The sequence below is a fragment of the Mirounga leonina genome, unplaced genomic scaffold (genome assembly GCF_011800145.1).
Source record: "Mirounga leonina isolate KUSES-001 unplaced genomic scaffold, KU_Mleo_1.0 Mir_154, whole genome shotgun sequence".
NCBI lineage: Eukaryota > Metazoa > Chordata > Mammalia > Carnivora > Phocidae > Mirounga > Mirounga leonina.
This window is the reverse complement of record NW_023270389.1, coordinates 33,309,781-33,317,708: the sequence shown is the minus strand read 5'-3', so window position 1 is coordinate 33,317,708 and position 7,928 is coordinate 33,309,781.

Below are 7,928 nucleotides of genomic sequence, written 5' to 3'. Positions count from 1 at the left end.
TCTGTTCTGTGTCGCTGTCCCAGCCAGGTGTGTCTGAAGGCCACAGTGGTGTCCCAGTCATACTGGGCTGGACTTCACAATGATATGGAGTGGGGTCGGGGGTGCCGGGGGGGCAAGCCAGGAAAGAGGTGGGCCCATCTCAGGGGATACAGGCAGAAACCAGGGTGCTGCTCTTTGGCCAAGTCTCCGGCAGTTGGAGGAGGCTCACAGAAAGGTTGGATGTTTCTAGTCCTAGAAAGAAAGACAGACCAGAGTGCAGCAAAGGCCTTCAGGATGGAGGGGGTTGTGCGGAGGACGTAGGAGCTGGGGCCTCCGTGAACACCTCTCTGGGAAGTGGCACACTTTGGTCCCTGTATGCAAAATATGCACGAGCAAGAGAAGGAGCCCCGTGCACCTTGGATTATCACACCCTCTCCACCCCGAGCCAGGAGCAGGACAGTGGAGGCTGGTGCAGGCAGCTTGTGCTCTAGAGATCGGGCTGCCAACTCCAGGCGGGGGTGCTTCTGCCTTCAGCTCTAAGACACCAGCCTAACTGCAAACACGCCTGCAAGGGCAGCCCCCAGCTCCCAGAGCTCCCCCCGCCGCTGGGATAGGAAGTCGGGGAGGGAGCACTGCCAGACACTGCTCAGTAGCTTCAGGAAACACCCCCAAGTGTGTCAACAGTGGTAGAGGCAGTTGGGGCCAAACAAAGGATCCTTCCATTCTTATCTGGCCAAAGCCAGACCTTTCCCTTTAGCACTCCCCCCACCCCCAACTTCCCCCTTGCTTTTCTCCAACTGCTCTCACCAGAGGTTCCTCTGCAGGACTTGGGGGGCAGGGCCAGGGGTGGAGGGCAAGGAATGAGATCTAGAACTTTCCCTAGAAGGCGATGGCTGACCCTGGGCGATGGCAGGAAGGGGAGATGGTCATCTGGAAAGAGAAGCCGGGTTGGCCCCCATCTAGTTACATCCTGCCGTGAGAGTGACCCGATGGGGTCTGGCAGGTTTCAGATGGCAGGGAGAAGGGGTGTACAGGCTACAGGCTCCTGGGAAATGTGGGAGGAGGAGAAAAAGCACCTGGATCTTTGAAACGTGTCCCGCCTTAGGCCCAGCAACTTGCTAATTGTATTTTACCTTGAGTCTGTTGGCCAGTGTAGATTTTGGGAGGAAGGGGTGTGTGTGTGTGTGTGTGTGTGTATTTAGAGGGTGCCGTGGCAGCTAGTTCTCTCTGGTGGCTGGACAGCTTGCCCCGAAGGACTCCTTGTACTCTTAAAAAATCAAACTTTCCCACCTTTGGCTGAGCACCCTGGCGCAGCAATGGCTCCCCCTGCTGGCCATGCTGGGCTCCTACCACTCAACTTCAGTTCCCCAGTTTCCGCGTGGGGATTCTCTCCCAGCTGCCCCACCCTTAAACAGCCTAGTCCAGTAGATCTCATCTATGAGGCTCATACAACTATAAGAAGTCACCGCTGAAGAGGATTTTAGAGATACACGCAACTTAACTCCTTTATGTCACATTAAAGACAAGCTAAGGCCCAGAGAGGGGATGTGGCTGGCTGGCCCAGATGCCCTGGAACTCCGGTGTCCTGCATCCGAAGCTCTTCCCTTCATCCTACCGTCCCACTCTTCTGCCAGGCTGCAGGGTTCCTCCAGTTGGATGTCATGAGGCTAGCGAGGGCAGCCCCAGGTTTGGGGCTTCACCTCTAGAGCCTTTCATCAACATGTGCCAAGCAGGTCCCGGGGTCTTGGGACAAAGGAGAGGCTGAAGGCCCTGGGGAAGCTGTGAGGCTCAACTCCCACTATGGTGCCCATAGTCGGCCCCGGGGAATGAACTGGAGTGTTACATAGTCCGTTGTGGAAAGCATACCCGGAAGCGTCTTCTGCCTAAGTTGCATCTAGATGGATAAACAGAATTGTCCTCTAAGTCTGTATACGTGGGTCATCCCCATTCCATCCCCTCTAGGTAGATCAACCCCACACTTCCTCTTCACGCAAACCCAGTAGCAGGTAAGCAATTTGGGGCAACAGGTTGCTGCTTCTGTTCCGAAAGCCCCCACCCAAGGAGTTCACAGCTAGCCTTGAGTCATTCCAAAGTCTTAATGGAACACATCCTGCTGGGTCCCCACACTGGTCTAGTGGCTGGGGACAGAGCAGGCACAAATCCATACAGAGCTTATAAAAGAAAGACAATAAGCAAACACATTTCCCTAAGTAAATAAAGACCTATGTTTTCAGATTGTATGAAGAGCTATGAAAAACATAAAATGATTGAGCGTGACGGCCAGTACTTTGCATATGGTGGTCACTCCCAAGGAGGTAAGAATTGAGAGCATAGCTCACTTGAATGAAATGAGGGAGAGATCATGCCACGCAGGGGAGATGGCAAATGCAAAGCTCTGTGGTGCAGACCTCGGCCAAGTTCGAGAAGTCACAGATGAAGGAGGACAAGAAGGCTGCAGAGGTGACATCAGAGTGAATGCAGGGAGGGTATCAGCGGGCCAGGTCACAGGAGGCCTTTTAGGCTTCAGTAAGGAGTTTGACTCTTATCTGTAGATTCAGAAACTACTGGAAGGTTTTGAGCAGAGAAGTAATATGATCTGATTTATGTTTTTAAAGGGTCAAGCTGGCCGCTGAGTAGAGAATGGGGTGAGAGAGGCAAGAGAGCAGAAGGGAGGAGGGCAGGTGGGATGATTGTACCCAGAGGAAGGATCACGGCCGGGAGCTGGGTGAGAACAGCGGAACCGGAACAGAAGTCCAAAGAGGTCTTGAAGGTCCAGCTAACAGGGCTTGGTTCCTCCGTGTATTCCTTCAAATACCAAAATTTAAACAGTGTATTTTATTTAATATTCACAGAAACCCAATGAAGCAAGTGCTATTATCTCAGAAAACAAAACTGCGTTTTCAGAGTAATGGGGGGCTGTGCTAGAGGCTCAGGGGGTAGAAGCAAAGACGAGTAAGGTATGAGTTTAAAACGAGTAAGGTATGAGTTTAAAACCACAGAGTTTTAAATCTTGAAGAGAATACTCTAAGTGCATTAAAACAAACAACAACACTACAAAGTGCAAGGCAGGAGGTGAGCAATAACACAAGTGAAGTGTTGTATATCCAGAGGTGGGCAGACTCCTTCCAGCAGGGAGATCAGGGACTGTGAGTCCTGGGGAGGCGGTATCTGAGTGGGGTGGTAAACGTGGATACAGTTTTGGTGGCAAAAATGGGTGAGGACAGTTGAGGCTGATAGAAGAGCATCTGTACGTGCATGCAGAGGTAGGAATACAGGGAAGTAAAAGATCCTTTCAAAACACTGTGTTTGCCAGTACAGCAGAGTAGGAGGATGTATTAAGGGAAGCCACATACCAAAAAGGTGTGTGTCCCAGTCTGTGTGGGGCATTGAATGCCGGGCCACAGAGCTTAATTGTATTGAATAGGAAAGAGAGTACCACTGAAAAGTTCCCATTTATTCTTGATTTATTCATTTATTCAACAAATCTTTCTCTCTTTTTTTTTGAGTGTTTATGATAAGCCAGGTATGATGCCAAGTACCTGGGATAAGACACAGTTCCTTCTGGAGCGCCTGGGTGGCTCAGTTGGTTAAGTGACTGCCTTCGGCTCAGGTCATGATCCTGGAGTCCCTGGATCGAGTCCCGCATCGGGCTCCCGGCTCAGCGGGGAGCCAGCTTCTCCCTCTGGCCCTCTTCCCTCTCATGCTGTTTCTCTCTCTCTCTCTCAAATAAATAAATAAGTAAATAAAATCTTAAAAAAAAAGACACAGTTCCTTCTGTCAAGTTTTTACACTGGTGAGCGTGGGAGGGACAAATGACAGAACAATTAGCACTGAATCTAAGTGATATGGTGAAGGATACTTGGAGTGGACGGGGCACGGATACCATGGAAGGCTTCCCAGAAGAGGTGACATCTGGGACAAGCAGGGAAGAAGACACTAGAGATCAGTGTTCCAGGAAGAGCAAAGTGGGGGAGGTCATTCCAGAAATGTGAGGGGTTCTTTTAAAGTCCAAGCAAAGAATATGATTCTTCTTTGTGTCTTCTATTTCCACGCTGAGACTTTCTATTTGTTCTTTTATTTCAAGCATGTTACACAATTGCTCATTGAAGCATTTCTATGATAGCTGTTTTAAAATTCTCATCAGATAATTCCAAAATCTCTGTCATCTCAATATTGGTGTCCGTTAATTATCTTTTCTCATTCAAGTTGAGATTTTTCTGGTTCTTGGTATTACGAGTGATTTCAGATTGTATCCTGGACATTTTAGGTACTATGTATGAGACTCTAGATCTCATTGCAATCTCCTGTTTTAGCAGTCCCCATGTGATACTGCCCTGCTGGGGTGGCCTTCCTGTTACCCCCTGGGGGGTGGGGGTGGAAGTCCAGGCCCCCCATTCGGCTGTTTGTACCTGCTGGTGTGGGTGCCCCGTTATCGTTGGGCCAGAGTGGGAGTTCAGTCTCCCTACTATCTCTCTGCTGATAATGACATAGCATTCTTTGAGTCCTGAGGTCCCTACCCTTCTTCTCTTACCTTTCAGAGTCTTATGTTTGTTTTATATATAATATCCAGAGTCTTTAGAAGTACTTAGCCCGAGAGATAGGAAGAAGTGCATCTGCTTCATCCTGTCTGGAACTGGAAGTTCACGCAAACAAACGTGAAGGAGGAGGGGCCAATCACAGGCTGCGAGGCTGGAGCGATAGGCTGGTTCTAGAGCAACTGTCCCCAAAGCCAGCTCACGCCGTGAAAAGTTATTGATGACTTCAAAGAGCTTTTGATTTTGAGAGTTATATCCATCAATAATCACTATGTCAGAAATTAAAATGGGGAAATTTTTAACTTATTCAGTAATTCATTTAAAAATGATCATTTTGGGGTGCCTGGGTGGCTCAGATGGTTAAGCGTCTGCTTCTGCTCGGGTCATGATCCCAGGGTCCTGGGATTGAGCCCCACATCGGGCTCCTGGCTCAGCGGGGAGTCTGCTTCTCCCTCTCCCTCTGCCTCTCCCACTGCTCATGCTCTCTCTCTCTCTGTATCTGTGTGTCTCAAACGAAGAAATAAAAAAATCTTTAAAAAAAAATGATCAGGGGCGCCTGGGTAGCTCAGTTGGTTAAGCGACTGCCTTCGGCTCGGGTCATGATCCTGGAGTCCCGGGATCGAGTCCCGCATGGGGCTCCCTGCTCAGCAGGGAGTCTGCTTCTTCCTCTGAACCTCTTCCCTCTCGTGCTCTCTATCTCTCATTCTCTCTCTCTCAAATAAATAAATAAAACCTTTAAAAAAATGATTATTTTCTCCTTATGTGAGTATACAAGTAACCTACCCTTTCAGGAAAAACAATGATATTTTCAAGAATAAAAACACTTGGGGGAAGAGGGGCGTTGTTTTACATGTTGGCACATCTCTTCAGTATCTGGCTCAGTAGAAGACCCCCGACTCTCATATATGTGTCTGTGTTCAGTCTGTTGTCATATTTCATGTCATGTGGCTTCTGGAACACTGTGGTATCTACACTTCAGAGAGAAGAAAAGTGGAAAATGGCAAATCACATTTTTTAGCATTATTATAAAAATCGTTTTGACCCTAGAGACCCCTTGGAAATGTTCCAAGGGCCCCCAGGGGACCGTGGATCCTACCTTGAGAACCGCCGCTCTGGAATTAGCCATTTGTCCGTGGCCGTGGCCGCTGAGCACTGGAGATGTGGCTGGCATGAATGAGGAACGGAACTTCCCGTTTTGTTTCATTTTAATCAATTCAAATTTTAAAACCGAAGCAGCATGAATTTTTTTGTTGTTGTTAAATATAATCTTCCTGTTTGGGTAGGAATACATTTCACTTTAACCCTTGAAGACCTAGCATCTGCATTGAGATGTGCAGTATGTATTAAATACACACCAGAATTTGAAGACTTAGGGGGGAAAAAAAGAATGTAAGAGCCATCTTATTAATAATTGTTTTATATTGGGCTTGTGTTGCTATGGTAATATTTTGAATATACTGGGTTAAGTAAAATGTATTTTCAAGATCAATTTCATTTGTGCGTTTTGGAGTTTTTGTTGTTGTTTGGAGGTTTGGTTTGTTTGTTTCACTTTTTTAAATGTAGCTGCTATCAGTTTAAAGCCACAGGAATAACTCATATTAGGTTTCTATCCAGCAGTGCTGCTCTAGCTGAACCTGGACGATGAAGTCTTTGTACGCCACGTGAAGTTTATTCTTTATTTTGAAGGCAACGTGGAGCCGTCGAAAGGTCTCAAGTAGGGCTGCGACATCATCAGATTTGCATTGTCGAAAGTTCGCTTTGGCAGCAGCATGGAGCGTGGTTTGAAGGAGGAAGAAGTTAGGAGGTGATCACACTACTGAGGATAAGGAAAACGGGGGCCTGGAAAAAAGTGGCTTCACTGGAGACATATTGGGGAGATCAAATCAACTGGCATTTGTTCCTGGGTGTAATGATGACATATAGGAGAATGTCCTTATTCTTAGGAAATGCCCGCAGAAATGTTTAAGGATGAAGTGTCCTATTATCCACAATCCACTTTTAAATCCTGTATATTCACATGGAAACCTCATACCCATACACACACTGCACATCTGTGAGAGCCTGGGGGTGGAAAGGCGAGTAACATGTTAGTATTATTATGAAAAATATGTGTATATAGCGAGACGAGGTGGGGAGAGAAAGCAAATGTGATATAAAATGTGAGTCATGGTGAATCTCGATGAAGGGTTCTACTAAATAGGGGATCATTTTGTTCTTCATTTCATCTATCTGTATGTTTGAAATTGTTCAAAATAAAAAAGATGGGGGGACATGAAAAAGCAGAAACCCTGAACATGCTGATTGGATGTAAGAGAAAGGGGAAGAAGCTGTCAAGAATGATTTTCTCATTTCTTGCTTGACAATGGAATGGACGAGGCTGTTCTTCTTGAGATGGAAACACAGGAGGAGAAATAGGACCGGGGGTGAGGATGAGTCCAGTGTGGAAAGTGGGCGCCTTGGGGACCCAATAGGTGGTGTCCACATCGAAGTTTCTGAGAGTTAACTGTTCTAGAGATGTAGCCCCGCATGTTCTGGAGTCTAGACAGTAATTGAAAGTATTGGAGAGCACTCTAGTATCAAGAGTGTATGGAGGGAATGAGGAGAGAAAGAGGCGTGAGGACAGACCCTGGGGAACACTGACGTTTAAGGGTCAGCAAAGGAGAAGGCTGTGGTAGGCAGCCTCCAGGATGCCCCCCAGGACTGCCTTCTCATACTTGTAACAGTCTTTGTGACAAGCGCAGAGGTGACGGTGCGTCACTGCTGATATTGGATTATAAAAGACACTGTGGCTTTCATCTTGGCCACACATGCTCATTCTTCTTGGATCACTTGTTCCGGGGGAAGCCATCTGTCATGTCATGAGCAGCAGTATGCAGAAGTCCATGTGGTAAAGAATTGAAACTTCCTGCCAACAGCCATGTGAGGCAGCTTAGAAGAGTTGGAAGAAAATAGTCACAAATGAATGAATGAATGAATGAATGAAAACTGCAACCTCATGAGAGATCTGGAGCTAGAACAACCCAGCTAAGCTGTTCCACCCAGTTGACCTGCTTCCAAACTCTGACCCTTAAGAAACTGTGAGATAATCAATGCTGTCTTAAGCTGCTAAATTTGGGTAATTTGTTATGCAACAACAGACAACCAACTAATACTGATGTCTCAGTGGAAACTTAGAAAGGTGGGCAAAGAGATCTGAGAACTTTGAGACTGGAGTAACAAGAAACCTGGGAAAGAGAATATTTCACAGAGAAAGGTCTGGTATACAGTGTCAAAACTCCACCAAGTGGAAGAGAAGTGGGATTTTCAACAAAGGGGTGATTGGCAACCTTGGCTAAAGCAATCAGTAGAGTGTAGGAGGGCAGAAACCAGATGATAGTAGACTGCAGACTAAGTAATAATAAAAGCTGTAATTTT